The 17,024-nt window shown below is 39.8% G+C and overlaps 1 protein-coding gene across 6 annotated transcripts in view; it reads left to right on the forward strand.

Moving 5' to 3' along the window:
* fhit (fragile histidine triad diadenosine triphosphatase) overlaps positions 1 to 17,024 on the forward strand; it is a 985,246-nt gene that overhangs the window by 163,853 nt on the left and 804,369 nt on the right. The window contains exon 1 of one of the 6 annotated variants that reach the window (XM_048547338.2): positions 9,433 to 9,452. The exons of the other annotated variants lie outside the window; for them this stretch is intronic. The gene's annotated coding sequence lies outside the window, so the exon portion shown is untranslated. Of the gene's footprint in view, positions 1 to 9,432; positions 9,453 to 17,024 lie in introns of those variants that run through there. 6 annotated transcript variants of the gene reach the window in all.

A 17,024-nucleotide genomic window follows, 5' to 3' on the forward strand; every position in this document is an offset into this window, starting at 1 on the left:
AACTGTAAACATTTAAAAGACATTTGGATGGGTAGATGAATAGAAAGGATTTTGAGGGATATTGATCAAATGCTGGCAAATGGGACTAGATTAATTTAGGATATCTTGTTGACATGAACGAGTTGGACCGAAGGATCTGTTTCCATCCTACATATCTTTGTGAGTCAATGATTCTGAGTGAGATTAAATATGTTGTCCCATTTAGAAATCCAAAATGATTCTTCCTGATTAATCCACCTTTTTCCATATGATTGCTAATTCTATCTGAAATAATTATTTCTAAAAATATACCCACCCCCAAACTTAAAATCACAGAACTGGAATAGCTAGGATGATTCTATTATGACACAGAGACAGACAGCTGAACCAATTTGCCCTGTCTACCTCTGTATTTGTGACACAGTAAATTAAAAACCTTCAAAGACCCTCAAAATTGATCCTAATGGTTCCTTAGCAGGATTTTAAAGTAGCTGATCCCAGACTTTACAAATGATCAATTCCCGATACTAGTTTGTATCTAAAGCAAAAGACTTATTAATTATTCATGGTGTCATAATATCATCAGAGTAAAAATTAAACAGAGTAATCAAATTGGCCTATGCTATAAATCCAAAAAAGTTTGTTTTCAACCATGCTCACAGAAAAGAAAGACAGACAAATAAACACAAATGAAGCATAAATAAAAGAAAATAACACAAGTGTCCACATTGTTTAAGTGGTTTTCACAATGCATTGTTCACAGGCAAAGATGATGGTTTCTAAGTTGACCTTCTGAAGGTGTGAATCAAGGTCAACTTTAACGTTCACTAAGGTAAAGGCAGTAATATATATAATTTAGTTTTGAGGTTGTTGACTTGCTCGCTGAGCCGACTTGTACTCGTTCAAACATTTCGTCACCATGCTAGGTGACATCATCAATGGAGCTCCGATGAAGTGATATTATTCTGCTCTGCTTAGAATTTATACTGTCCGGTCCGTTATGGTGAGTAGTGTCATTTCTGGTTTTGATCTGTATAGGTTTGTATATGGGATCCAATTCTATATGTTTGTTGATTGCATTACGGGTGGAGGACCATGCCACTAGCAATTCCCATGTGTGTCAGTGTTTGGTTTGGACTACTATGGTTACCTTGTCCCAGTTAAACTGATGGCCTTCATTGTCCGAGTGTACTATACTAAGGAAAGTTCATCGTGCCGTTTTGCTGCTAGCTGATGTTCTTGTATTCTGATGGCTAGTTTCCTTCCTGTCTGTCTGATGTAATGTTTCTGGCAGTCATTGTAAGTGTTTGTCATAGAGTGGCTGTGGGGTTGTGGGCCACCGTGACTCCTAGTGGCCCTTGGAGTCGTTGTCGTCAGTTCTGATATGTTTTTGACGTTGGGCAGTGTGGCCAGTGTGTTTGGGCGTACTATATTGTCCTGTTGTTGTCTGTTTAGTAGCCATCTGCAGATGAAATTGCAGGGATATCCGTTTAGCGAGGATTTCATACACTTTATAGGTTAACCTAGATCAGAACTGACAATAAGACAAGGCAAATTTGACGATAAATGACTTTTTTTCCTGGGAGCCCTGCTTTACCAAATGTCTTAGGCTGCCTGACAGTTATTCATTCAATGCTCCTATCCACCTCTTTTAATATGATAATTCGTAGATTTTTTGAGTAATTTTGTTTTGGAAGTTCTTGGCAACTTGACAATCCTATGTTGTATTGGTTTAAAAGGAAGGAGAAAAGAAAAAATGGAAACCTGAGAAAAGACTAGCCCACTTGTCACAAAACATACGCATAACACCTTAAAAGTTAAGCTGTTGAGAATTATCAGATACTGTTACAGATATTACAACTTGGTAAGTGTTATGCCTCAGAGATACGCAGAGACAATGTAGTACAGGCTCTGTCTGCTTTAGGAACTTTATTCACTTCCAGCTCCCGCTTCAATTTAGACATAACCACAGCAAACTTATTAACTTGCACGTACGGGACCAGGAGTGTATCAGTTGCTCACATATTCCAGAGAGTCAAGAGGTCCATGTAATCGGTGTAAAAACACACACTGAGTAATAGAAATATAATGCAGGGGCTAATACATCACTGTTATCCTTTGTTTGTAGCATCAATCACTTAACCAATAACGCAACTTAGCCATAAAACTTACCAGCAGTGAGATTTCTCACTTGCACCCATGACAAACTCTACTTACGTCATGGAGATCACTATAGTACAGCAAATTTCTGGTATTTGAGGTATATATTTTTTGCCAGTTTGTTGTGAGTGCTGGTTAAAACAAAGTTTATTGCACTTGTAGACAGAGAAAAGAATACGAACACAAGCGAACACTGACCAATTGAACACTGCATTCAGGCTCTAAGTTCCCAACCTAATTTTTGATTCAGTGATATAGTGCTAATATTGTAAAATAATACAAATCTAAATCAGCCTTCTAAATATGTTTAAATATTGAATTGTAAAGATAGAAGAATGTGGGAATATAAATGGTTTTAAAGGACATTTATAGCTAGGAAGGATCCTGGCCCTGAATTGGAAAACCTCATCAATTTTGCTTTCAATCTCCACCCATCTCTCAGTGTCACATGGTCTATTTCCAACTCTTCTCTTCCCTTCCTGATTGCCTTGTCTGATGATAGACTATTGACTAATATTAATTACAAGCCCAGTAATTCCTACAGCTGCCTCAACTTTGGTCCTTCAGGTGGTGGTATGATGCTAACATCACTGGACTAATAATCCAGAACTGCAGAGTAATGTTTTGGGGACATGGGTTCAAATCCAATTATACAGCTTATGAAGAGTGAACTAAATAAAAATTATGAATAAAAATCTGGCTGAATGACGATCACAACACCATTGTCAATTTTTACAAAACTCATTGGGTCCACTAATGTACTTTAAGGAAGGAAATCTGCCATCCTCACCTGGTCTGGCCCATATGTGACTAGACTCACAGCAATATGATTGTTGTAAATGCTGGCCTAGCCATCAACTCCCTCATCCCACAAATTTACTTTTTTTTGAATTTATGAAAGGAAAGATTTTTTTAAAATAGAATCAGTTCTCCCAGTTTCTTTGTATGTGCTGCTTCTGTCTTGATGATGCAATCGTCTACTATAATGCCTCTGAGAGGTTTTTCTTTCCTCAGTTGAAAATTTCCTCCATTATAGTCGACAGGGTCCTCAACCATTCTACCACTTTTCCTGCACTTCTGGTCTCCCCTGCCTTCCCCTCCCTCCTAGAACCAAAATGTGCTCAATTCAAAGTCAGTATTGTCAATAGGTACTAATATTCTATTCTCCTTTCAGCCAGATAATTTACCATTTGACTGAGTACAACTTCAACAGAGTGCTAGGAGTTGAGGGGGTAAGGTGAGGAAAGAGGTATTTCTTTGCTTCTTTAAAAATATCTTTTTTACCATGTGGGAAAAGGTTTTTACTCTTACCTCTCAGTATCCAATTTAAAGGTCCAGGAGAAGGAACTGACTGATGAGTAAATCATAAAATCCCTACAGTGTGGAAACAGACCCCTCAGCCCAACAAGTCCACACTGAACCTCAGTGCATTCCATGCAGACTCATTCCCCTATAACCCACCTTATCTAGGGCAATTTAGCATGGCCAATACACCTAACCTGCACACCTTTGGACAGTGGGAGGAAACCGGAGCACCCCGGGGAAACCCACGCAGTCACGGAGAGAATGTGCAAACCCATAAAGACAGTCACCCAAGACTGTGATTGAACCCAGGTCCCTGGCACTGTGAGGCAGCAGCCCTAACCACCGAGCCACTGTGCTGCCCACAAAAAGTCCATCAAACTTTCTTCAAACCCCTTCTGCCACACTTGGCCCATAGCCTTGTTTGCTTTGCAGTTTAACTACTCGTTGAAATAGTTATTGGATGTTTTGAGGGTTCCTACCTCTTACTCATTTAGATAGTGAGTTCCAGATGCCTAAAAATGCTAAGTTTTTTTTCCCCTCTACATCTCCTGCTCCTTACCTTAAACTGCATCCGTTGCTTATTGATCACTGTATTAAGGGGGAAAAGTTTCTCCCGATCTACCTTGTATATTTCTGCCTGAACTTTGTATGAGATCTCCCCTCAGCCTTCTCTGCTATATGGAAAATAATCTCAGATTATCTAGTATCTTTTCATAGATGATCACACCAGCGTCTGGTGAATTTCTTCTGCACCACCTCTAATGCAGTAATTTCAATAGTATGGCGATCAGAACTAGACTCAGTACTCAAGCTGTGGCCTGACTAGCATCACAAACAGGTCTACGTTAACCTCGTTGATGTTGTATTCATTATTTTGATGAATAAAGGCAAGTTTTGCATATGGTATCTTAACTACCTGATCTGTCATCTGCCTGTCTTGTTGCCTTCAGGATCTATGCACATGCACCGTGCCTCTGTTCTTCTGTAATTCCTAGGGTCCTGCCAACCATATTCAAGATGGTGGAAGGGAAACAGGGAAGAGCCTGGGGCTCATCTGTTCCCGTCTGCTTTTATTTTTCTTTCTTTCTTTTTATTTTTGCTCATTTCTTTTCGTTTTGCTGTGTTTTCTTTTCTTTAATGCCTGGAGAATGGTAGGCAAAGTAGGAGGTCTCTGGTGGCAGGATGACTCAGTCATGTCTCCAATCTAGCCCAGGGTTTCCTAGTGAGTGAGGAACAGGTAGTGTTCAGGCTGAGACCGTCTGCTGTGTTCTTTTTCTGTCTTCCCTTTTCATTTTTTTTCTTTTTCCTTTCTTCATTGGCCTGACATCACGATGGTGTTGGTGGGGCCTCCTGGCTTCATAGGCCCAGTGCGTGGACCCCTGAAATGGCAACAGGGCACTGGCTGCAGCAGTGGTGTAGTGCGGACCTGTGGCTGCAGAGTGGGGACCTTGTAGAAGTCCTGGAACTGTGTTTGGGACCCCTGCTGTTTAAGATGAACTCTTTTTAAGTACTTTTAAAATTTCTCCTTGTATCTTAAAGTGGTGCCAGGTTATGGTGACAGAATGCTTTTCACTGTATCTCCTGGGGTATATGTGGCAATAAATAAATACATTTTACAATGCGTACTTCCTTGCCTTTTCAGTCCTCTCAAAATGCCACTGTTCAGCTCATCTGACCGGCTTGTATGTATTATCCTGTAGTCTAAAGCATTCCTCCCTGCTGTTTAACACAGACTTTTTTTGTGTTACTTATGAACTTATAGATCAAACCACCTATATTCATGTCTACATCAGTAATATATGCAACCCTCAGCAAAGGACACAGCGCCAAGTCCTGTATTAGACTGTCAACAAGAGAACAAGGGATGAGAAGAGGAGAAGCTTCTTTACTCAGAGTCGTTCAGGCTTGCTGCTTGGAGGAGAGTTAGATGTGGGTTCCATAGGAAGCTTCAAAAGAGGCAGTGTCGAACAGCACAAAAGCAGACCCTTCGGCCCAACTTGTTCATGCCGAGCAAACTAAACTTGCCCCACTTGCCTGCTTTTGGCTCATATCCCAAGAAAACTGGATATTTATTCGAAAGTGATAGAGCTAGAGAATGGATCTAATTGGGTCGATCTTTGAGGAGCTAGTCCAGAGTAAATGGCCTCCATCTGTACAGTAAAATTCTATGCTTCTGTGCTACTGCACGCAGGCTTCCAGTCACAAAAATGTCCATTTAAAAAAAAAGCCCTCAGTGAAGACACCATGAGCAAAAAAAAATTGATTCACTATTCCACCACCAGGAAAACACCCATGTCACCAGTGAATTGATTAACCCTTTTATTTGCTTGTGGTTTGGGGCTCCTATTCTGAGTAGCATGAGTGAATCCTAATGCTTATCACTTGAATGCAATTAAATACTCAATTACTTTACAGTTAATACCTGCCTTCTAATTTGACACAGTTCAGAGGAATCATAATACTTTCATTAATATAAAATTCCACATAATCATTTTCACTTTTACATTTGAAAATATGTGTTACCTAAGACAATATAGAATGTAACATCTACTCTGCAATGTACTCCAGCTTTCCTTTTATTTCAAAAGGCTTAAAGTACTCAATGATCCTGAAAAGGTTATTAAAAACTGCTCCAGATTGCATATTACATATCTCTTAATTGTAACATGATCAATTTCTTCTGATTAATTTTGTACAACCAGTGATATTTCAACTCTTGCTCACGATTGTGTTAGCTCCATATTTGAAATAATCCAATGTTTGCTTGGATAACCTCCCAGTTTCCATTCCTAAAATTGATCTCCTCTAGATTCTGCTGTCCCCCTTAAAGGGAGATAGTTGTTTAGAAAATATGTTGTTGGTATTCTGCAAAATTGGGGTTTTTGACCAATTGCAAAATGTTCACAGTCTAAAAATATTAAAATGAGCACAGAATGAATACTTGTACTCCAAGGTTAGTGCGTTGTCAATTTGAAGGAAATATTTTTGAGTATGATCTTTTCGGATCACATTATCACTTTACTACATGCTTCAGTGCACTGGATGAACATTCAAAGTTTCTCAGATTAAAGAAGATTGTGATAGCATGTAGATTCACTAAGTAATCTGTTAAGGTTGATAATTACTTATGGTTCAGCAGGGATACGGGGAGACAGCTGTTCGATGCCTTTTTTTACACGTACTAATGCCATTTCAGCCTTTTCGTCAGCTGCAGATGTCAACTTTGGATTTTAGTTTCCTGTTTTGTTGTCTTTAATTTTCACTTGAAGCAACAGCAAAAAGCTTTGAGACTTCTACGTCATTCATGTGAAGTAATAACATCTGATGCACTAGGTCATGTGGAAAGTAGTAGAAATGTTTGGAAAATTTCCTTAACATTGGCATTTAGAAAGCTGAACAGTAGTATGTGCCATATATTCATATCCTGTACAGTTTTCAATGTCTTTCCAACCAGCTTTTGCAATTCTGATTTGTACAAGATTTTGCTCTTTCCTCTTGGCATGACCATGAATCTTTTAAAATGTGCCGTAATTCACCATTCTCTAAATTCTCCCAAATGCCCCATTGCCCTTCAAAGTTAAGGTGTGAAATAATAATATTTAATTTTGAATTCACCAGGTATTAACCAGGTAATTAGGGGCCCATGATCCAATGTTAAGCTTTCTTTGGAATCAGCTCATTAGAAGACCATTTTTATTGGTATTTTTAATAAATAATGACGTACAAATAAATGAGAATATGGTTAAGATCTCTTGGAATATTATCTCATTGTTTATTAAGAATAACATTAATAACATAATTTTCTTGCAGAAATAAAGATACAGGATACATATTATCTAAAACTTAATAATGTTGATTAAACTCTTTGAGCAGGACGTCATAGGGGGATGATGCGTAGGTAATGGGGCAAGTTTGAGAAAAGTTGCTTGATCTCATGGATAGAGACTCTCAAAAAACTCACCAAAATGACACTTAGCTGATTTCTGGTATGATTCAAACCCATATTACAACTTGTTTCCGAAGTTTTCACTACACTGGACAATTCTGGCTAATGTTCCATATTTGGCTGGGACTCCAGGACAGGGGAGTTGTAAATGTGAAAACAGAATCATCACCTACAGCTAGCATTGAATATAACTAGGAGCAGAAACTATTATTATGATGTAGTGACCCCAATTTTTATGAAGTAATTCCCAGTTGGTGTCAGTACCAGACACATCAGATACTGGTTGAATAGGTCTGAACTTTCTCAAATTTTTGTCACCAAAGCCATCTCTTACTAAAACAAAAACATGCAACATTGTAGACTTTGTTTTAACAATAAAACAAAGCAAATGTTTATCAACAGCAGAAATTAAGATAAACAAGAAAAAGGTCTCTTCCCTTATAACACAGATTCAGATTTTTAAACACATATTGGAAACCCCAGCGCTCTAAGAACCGAAACAAGACCTTTGTCATGGGATCTGTACGCTGTAGTTCAGTTCACATTGTTGCAATTCTAAGTAATTTAGTCCTATAGCTCTAGCAAGCTTCGGTGCAGCTCCCTTCAGAGAGAGACTATTTTCTTGTTTTTAACATGTTGAAGGGCTTGATGTAATTTAAAGTTTTGATACTTCTGCTGGATGGATTGTTCAGTCAGTTTTAGAAGCCTTTGATGCTTATTTGGGCCTAAAGTATTTAATTGTTGAATGAGTTTGCTATAACCAGGGGTCCACGCAGCCAATCATTTTGGTAGATGCCACAGGCTCCCTATGGAATGGCCTTTCGAAGTAGAAGGTCAGAGAGGGGTTCAAATGAAGTGACAATCTTGATACCTGGAAAATCAGCCCATTGTGCACAGAGAGGATTGGTCAAAGAATTTGTTGTGAAAGCAAAGGTGTCAGGAGATTGGCTTCTTATCATACCACACTGCTAATTCATTGAAGTACACATATAGGTGATGAATCTGAGGCTTTTTGCTGACGTGAAAACCATTTTTATATTGCATCCTGTTAGCAAAAGCTAAAATCTGAAAATCAATAAAATTGCCATTTAAACAAAGAATTGAAAGGAAATCACGCCATGTCATAAGAGTTATTAGGAATGTACAAATGCTATATTGAGTTGCTGTTGAATTGGTGGACTGAAGACTACCTAAAAGTGTTAATAAACTTTGATAATTTTAATATAATTCCTGATATTTTACGGAACTACATAGTAACGTTCACCAAGAAACAGGAAGTAAACCAGTCAAATATGCGAGAGGTCAGGGACTTTGATAGATTTGCTAGGTATTAAATGACATCCACTGAAGACTTCAAGGCTGGTTTTTCCAGGAAGTGGCAAACTCATGAAGATTGCTAGTCCAGCATGTTTTTTAAACTAAAGAAAGGAGGTCTGTATTTCTAAGAGGAGATTCTTCTTAAGGCACCCTCAGAAATGTGAAGCCATACATACTTCCATTCTGACAGTTCTTTAGTAGTTCTAAGGAAGGCAAACTAGGACCCCTTTTCACGGCAGTCAGCTGCAGTATTCTGAAGGTAAGTGATCCTCTCAGCCACTTTGACAAGGGGATTTCCCTAGCAATTCCTTTGGAGCATGCTACAAATGGACTCCAAAGGGTCCTTTGTGCCGTTCCCAGCTGTCCTGGTGTTAAGGACTGGCGAAAAATCTGAGCTGCATTGCTTAGTTGTACTCTGTTATACTTGCCTCTCCCACTGGGGAACCACAAATAGCAATATACATGTTTCAGTGGCTCTTGGTGCTCGGGACAAATGTTTAGAAGGGAAATTAGGATGAAGTAGGTGCTGCTTCCTGCACTTCGGATTCCAGAATTGCCTTGATATTTTCTCCATTGTGACTACATGGGTTTAGGGTATTATCCAATGTCAGCGCTGTAAATGGCCATTGGGATTTTGGTGGAATTTTTGGGATGACAGCTCCTCAGAGGCTTGGAGCAAAATCCAAATTAAATGATTCGGGCACAAAACACCAGCGTGGATATCAGCACAACTGTTAAATAGAAGGTCTGTTGGAGTTTTTTTTTCTCGCTCACATTATTTTTCTTACAAACCTTTTGTTGAATTTCAACAACAGTCATAATTTTTCTTTTGCAGCAAAGTGCTCTAACATTTGGAGTTCAGTTTCTAAACTTCCCGGATTCCCAGTCAGTCAGCGGCAATCTTTCTTGCACTGATGCTAGCTAAAGTTAGTAAGATAATTTTAGATACTTAAAAACTAGAATTTTAATTTTAACTTTTTTGAGGACTTTTTGCTTATAAATGTAACAGAGACTTGCAATGGGGAAAAGGTTGTTGAAGGCATGAATTGTTAATGCAATGGTAGACAAACAGGAGGCTGGAAGACCACAGCAGACCTGGCAGCATCTGAAGGAAAGGAACAGTCAATGTTTTGGGTGTTACCCTTCTCCAGGACTGGATATGGGGGTAGGGTGGAGCTGTAAATAAAAGGGCAGGGAGGTAGAGGTGGAGGCGGAATGGTGGTGGTAGGTACAACCTGGTTTAACACAATGTTGTTTTCAAAACAAATTTGTGTCGCCCTTGTTTGAACATGAGTTGAGCACTTCTGACCAGCCATACAATATTATCCCCAAATGTGGTTCTCAGGCTGAAAACTTTGTTTTTGCTGGTTATTCCATGTTTACTCATTCAATGGTCTTAACAAATTCTTCTGACATTCCGAGCACCCGTGGATATAAATCTGGAAAATATTCAATGTTATAGCAGTAAATTGGAAGCAGTCCCAAAGAAATTCACAGCATTGAAATATACAAATACAAAGTGTTTATAAAATATGTATGTAGAATTTTTTTTCCCATTTGGGGTGTTTGAAAACTAATTTCAACTGGACAGATTGGGAGATATCCTGGGAATAACTATCATTCTGTTATTAAGGCAACATGATCATTTATAACACCCACAGATGTATGAAAAGGAAATTGCTTTAGTGGAGAATAGAGTATTGAATTGAATTATTTTTGTTTGGTGCTGCTGTCAAAATCTCTCCAAATTGCTTACTTTTCACACAAACCATGTACGAGATCTCCCACGAAGAAGCACCACCTGTGCTGTTTGTTTTGGCCAGGAGCGCTAATTAACCACCCAATAATTAAACAATAGGAAGCACATTAAGTGACACAGAAAAGGCTGTTAACACAGTTATCAAGCCCTATCTGAAGCTGTGAGGCCTTGCAAGAGCTCAGCATCTGTTGGAGAAGCCTATGCTCATGTATATTGTTTTTCTGTAGATTATTAACTTACAAAGGGTTTTGTATTGAATTTTATTTCCTCCTCCATCTTTGCTGTCCCTTTTATTTTGTTGTTAATCCTTTTACTGGGTTCGCAGTGTACAAAAAATAGGGGAAATGTGTCACCAGTTTTATTTTCTTGCGCTATCAATAGATGTTCAACAGATAACCTGCTGTAGGCAATCTGTGTTAATGACATTTGTGACATTTCCATTTTGTGCTTTTGACACATGGTTCTGTTGCTTGTATCTATCTTTAAATGTTCTACTGTGATCTTTCTCTACCATTCCCCTCCTTCTATTGCCACTATCTTTCTCCTTTCTACAATATGATTGTCTTTTTATCATCAATCATTCTCTTTGATCCCTCTCTCAAAGTCAGCTATTTCTGCGTCTGACTAACTTTGTGATCTCTTCCTTCCATTCATCTCCTATCATTTTTTCAGCTCTGTTCTGTTTATCATTTCTCTCAATGTGGAGTATTATGTCCAATTCTGGTCACTAATTTTAGGGAAGATTTGAAAGCTTTGGAGAAGGTGCTCAAGAGATGTATAACACGAGGGAAAACAGGCTTGAACTAAATTGAACAAAGTTGAATCTCTGAGATAAAGGTGATGGTTGAGAGGAGATTTGATAGTTGGGTTCAAAATCATCAGAGCTGCAGACAGGGTAGATGCAGAGAAACTGTTTCCATTAGCTGAAGATTTGAGGGGGCTGAATTTAAGTTGGTTGGCAAAAGGACGGAAAATTACTTGAGGTAAACCTTTTTACACAGTGTCCGATTCTGATCTAGAATTTACAGCCTGAAAGGATAGTGAAGGCAGATTCATTTGTGGCTTTCAAAAGGGAATTGTGCACCCAAAGTGAAATTAACAGCAAGACTCCAGGGGAAATGGGTGTGGTGACAGGAACTGGGATCATCTTGATTGTTCTTGCAGTGAGTGGCATGGACTTGACAGGCCAGATGCCCTGCTTTTTTTCTCTAACAATTCTACGTGTAACCTACGACCAAAATAGATTTTCTGTCTTTCTCATCTTGTGTTTTGCTCATTTGTTTCTTCTCTGATTCTTTGTCCATTCAATTGTTACTATTTGTTTTGGCAACAGAAGAAGTAAAAGCTGTTAATGTTTGAGCTTGAATAAGATAACGTTGCTATGGAAGTGACTGTCTTCGGTCTTAATAATAATTGAGAATGCTCATGTATTCAATGGGTAACAATGACGTGACACACATTAGGGTTCAGGGAAAAATTTTGAATATCTTACTTTAGAATATTTGGTCATAACATTTTCTGTAGATTTGTTGGTAGATTTTGATTTGATTATTTTTCTTCGATCTGTGGAATTTGCCTGATGGAATGTTTTTTCAGATTCATGTTTTCATTCCAATTTTAAATATGGTTTATCAAAATCCAGGCTGTCTGTATTTTAGAGCTCTTTTTCATTTTTGTATGAATAATTCAAGATATTTATCTTGAAAATTTTTGACGTGTAAACAACATAAGGGTGGCACAGTGGTTAGCACTTGCAGCCTCACTGTGGCAGGTACTCAGGATCAGTTCCACCCTCGGACAACTGTCTGTGTGGAGTTTGCACGTTCTCCCCATGCCTGTGTGGGTTTCCTCCGGGTGCTTCGGTTTCCTCCCACAGTGCAAAGATGTGCAGGCTAGGTGGATTGGCCATGCTAAATTGCCCACAGTGTTTAGGCATGCGTAGATTAGATGCATTTGGGGAATGGGTCTGTGTGGGATGTTCTGAGGGTTGGTGTTTACTTGTTGGGCTGAAAGGCCTGTTTCCACACTCTAGGGGTTTAATGGATCTATGAACATTTAATTCATATTGTCCTTTGCTCAATGGCAAGTAAAACAAACTTCAGAAGTAAGAAGTTATGCAACATTGAACATTGTAAGATTTGAGCTTTGCTGACAATGTTGGTTATGTAAATTGACCCTTTTCAACAATTCTTTAATAGATTATGAAAATGAACCTAACAAAATAATATACTCTAGTTGTACGAATTGTACTCCTCGTGGAGTGACAAATTTAATCCTCACTGAATCTAAGATAATAAAATGTGAGGCTGGATGAACACAGCAGGCCCAGCAGCATCTCAGGAGCACAAAAGCTGATGTTTCAGGCCTAGACCCTTCACAAGAGAGGGGGATGGAGTGAGGGTTCTGGAATAAATAGGGAGAGAGGGGGAGGCGGACCGAAGATGGAGAGAAAAGAAGATAGTTGGAGAGGAGAGTATAGGTGGGGAGGTAGGGAGGGGATAGGTCAGTCCAGGGAAGACGGACAGGTCAAGGAGGTGGGATGAGGTTAGTAGGTAGGAGGTGGAGGTGCGGCTTGGGGTGGGAGGAAGGGATGGGTGAGAGGAAGAACAGGTTAGGGAAGCAGAGACAGGTTGGACTGGTTTTGGGATGCAGTGGGTGGAGGGAAAAGAGCTGGGCTGGTTGTGTGGTGCCGTGGGGGGAGGGGACGAACTGGGCTGGTTTTGGGATGCAGTGGGGGAAGGGGAGATTTTGAAGCTGGTGAAGTCCACATTGATACTATTGGGCTGCAGGGTTCCGAACCGGAATATGAGTTGCTGTTCCTGCAACCTTTGGGTGGCATCATTGTGGCACTGCAGGAGGCCCATGATAGACATGTCATCTAAAGAATGGGAGGGGGAGTGGAAGTGGTTTGCGACTGGGAGGTGCAGTTGTTTATTGCGAACTGAGCGGAGGTGTTCTGCAAAGCGGTCCCCAAGCCTCCGCTTGGTTTCCCCAATGTAGAGGAAGCCTCACTGAACCTTTTGCTTTATCATTTGCCGTTTAATAACATGCATTAAAAATCTGTTTTAAACTAAAATGATAGCTAGGTCATAGCATTCCATCTTAAAATGTGCTGAAATATCCTTTGTCAATATGATTCTAAAGAAGACACAATAGAAGCACCTACATTTAAAAATGACAACTGTTAATTCTGTTGATGGTGCAGTGATAGGAGCTTTCAGCATAAAACTTTGTTCACACTATTCACAATGTAATGCCTTATTTTGGGATTAAACCTGGGAATGCTGGTGCCTGTTCAGAAGAAAGAAATCATATTAGCTGGGCGAGGTATCTGTCTTCATATTAAGGATAGCCTTGGCCGTCTTTAACTATACATGCATCAGCAAACTATTTCACTGAAATGACCATCTGGTCAATCTTCTCCAATCAAGAATAAACTTTTGATGTGTCTGTCAATCAGTACTGTATACTATGTTGATCCTAGTTAATTACTCAGGTCCATCTGTTATTTGACTCTCTCAGTTTCTGAATAGTGACTTCACCCATTACTGAGCCTGTCTTCAGCATGTATGTAAAAGTTTAATATGTTGTGTGGACTGGCCATGCGTAAATTGATTTTGGTGGTTTTCAAAATATTGAAATATCATCCAGAGTGAAATATTTTGTTCTGACAGATTGGAAGGCCCAAAAGGCCAAAATTAGAGACAAATTTGTCAAAGTATTCTTCGGAAAAGATTTACACTGGTCACGCAGTTGATTGGATCTGGTCAGTTTCCATCCAGGGTGAATTAAGTTCTAATCGTCCCTTAACTTTGAACCTAATTCTCAGAACAGGCAAAAAAAAACTTTTCCGCACTGCAGGAATAAATATAAGTTAACAAATGACATGGCTAACTGTTTGCTCATTCAAGAGGAAGGTTTTTAGACTTCACTTAATTCTGACATTCCAACTTTCTAAGTTGTACAATTGCTATTTCGTCATTCCCCATAATGTAGCTGCGTTTCTGTAAGGTAGCATTTGCATGATGAAATGTATCATGATGAAATGTTTATGTCATAGAGAATAAACATTTGTTAAAAATATTAAGTAAAACAAAGATAAATGTGGATGGAATAGATCTGTCACTTTACTTTGTAAGTACAATGTATGTCCTATGAATCAATTGCAAAGCTAGTGATTGCTGAAATCGAGCCATTCCCACCTTTGCCATGGTTGAGGAGGTAGGGAAACTGAAAGGTGATGGTGAGAAAGAAACAACGACTGCAAGCATGAGACTGTCGATAAATAACAAAGAAGACCACAATCTCCTTCATAGCTGTTGGTCTCTGGCATTTCTTGAGGTACCTGAGAGGAGGCCTGCTCTCTCTGTCATTTTATGGCATTGCTCCATATGTCAAAAATATAATTTTATGAACAAGGAGACACAAAGAGTTTGCATTTTGGAATTGACCAACATTGCCATTGCATGATCAAGCCCCCTGCTTGAGATGTCTTTGAAGCAGATATTGCACTCCCACTTTGCTAACTCAGAATCTGAGAAGACAATTTCTCAATGCTATTATAAAGTGCATGGAATGATCTGTAAGGAAAATGAAAGTACTACTTTGATCAGTACAGCCAATGAGGTATTATTAATTGTTGATACTACTTGCATATTTTCTTCATGCAGTGTTACTAAAAACACGATGGACTGTGATTGGTGGCAGCTTTGGGAAAAAGTAATGATTGATATTCATATATTGTACTGATATTATCCAAATTCTGTGAACTTAGCATGCTTCAGCAAGAGAAGTCTCCCTGCCCACTACACAGCTCCCTCTGTTCTACGCAGTGGGATTCCTATGGTGAAACCCATTGATGTAAAGAGGAGGAGAATTAAATAATTTCCAATCCTGGCCAGTGAACCGGAACAAGGCTGAATGCGGCCCTGATTGACAATTATTTGGGGATGGGGTGGGAGCCTGGAATGAAGAAGCCCTGGGTTTCTTGTGAGTCTTAGAGGAGCATGCTTCTATCACTAAGTAATTTAAGAAACTTTTTTTAACTTGCAGTAGATCGCAACAGTTCAAGATTGCAGCTCACCACCTTCTCAAGGATAATTGGGGTTAGATGATATATACATTACCAATGCTGCTTCTAGTTCATAAATGTTTTAAAAATAATCTTGGCAAACGCTGACAGATCAGCTACTATTGCACCAAAATCCAAGCCAATAATTTTGAGTCCAGCAAATACAGGATCTCCAGGCAAGATGGGAGGTTGTAAAGGAAGAGGTGATGCAGCATTATTAATTATGGAGTCAGTTACTGCAGGAGCTGTTGCAGAATCTAGTGAGGGAAAATATCTTGTAAAGGCAATCAAATGAGGTTTTATGGGTAGAGTTTGGGAACAAAAAGGGATAGTCAAAATGTCAGGAGTGTATGAAAGACCTACAAAGAGTCAGCAGGCAACTGAGATCTGGATAAGCAGTTAATTTACTGAACCATGTAAAAACAATAACCACTGTAATTATATTAAGGGATTTCAACTACCTTAATAATAATTGGGATGATCAACGTGTGAAGGGTTTTAGAGGGGGAACGAACTCTTGAAGTGTATTCTGGAGAGCCTTTTACATCAACATGTATGTAGTCTTACAGGGCACTGTGCAGCACGGGACTTAATTCTAAGGAACAAAGCTGAATATGTGTTTGAGGTGGTATTTCCCTCCATTTGTTCAGTGGCGGGAGTCAGGAGAGAACGCGAGCGGACTGCTGGGGCGGTGAGCTTTTTATTTTAAAAGACTTACCTGATGGAATCATCGGCCTCCATTTTTGTGGCGGGAGCGAGGATCGGGGGCTGCCGGAAAAGTAAGTTCTTCGTTTCTGCAGCAGAGCTGAGTGGGGGTGGTCGAATTGCGCTCTGGGAGGGTGAGTGAACTGATATATTTGGGCAGTGCTGAGGAAGTTGTGGATAGCACGCTGCAGATGAGGATTGGTGAGGGAGAAAGGGAATAGGTGACCAAAAGGCAGAGAAAAAGCAGAAAGGCAGCGCAGGTGCCCCCTGCAGTCACCTCCCGCCAAAATAGGTATACCGATTTGGATACTGTTGGGGGAGATGGCTCACCAGGGGAAGGCAGCAGTAGCTAGGTTCATGACACTGTGGCTGGCTCTGCTGAACAGAAGGGCGGGGAAAAAGGGTGGAAGGGCTATAGCCATAGGGGATTTGATTGTAAGGGGAGCAGATAGGTGGTTCTGTGGTCGAAAACGAGACTCCCGAATGGTATGTTGCCTCCCAGGTGCACAGGTCAGGGATGTCTCAGATCGGCTGCATGACATTCTGAAGGGGGAGAGCGAACAGCCAGCTGTCGTGGTGCATATGGGCACCAATGATATAGGTAATAAACGGGCTGAAGTCCTCCAAGCAGAGTTTAGGGAGTTGGGAGCCAAGTTAAAAAGTAGGACCTCAGAAGTTGTAATCTCAGGATTGCTACCAGTGCCACGTGCTAGTCAGATTCGAAATAAAAGAATAGGCAGGATAAATGAGTGGCTTGAGAGATGGTTCAGGAGGGAGGGGTT

This window comes from Stegostoma tigrinum, chromosome 11 (assembly GCF_030684315.1).
Source record: "Stegostoma tigrinum isolate sSteTig4 chromosome 11, sSteTig4.hap1, whole genome shotgun sequence".
Taxonomy (NCBI): Eukaryota; Metazoa; Chordata; class Chondrichthyes; order Orectolobiformes; family Stegostomatidae; genus Stegostoma; species Stegostoma tigrinum.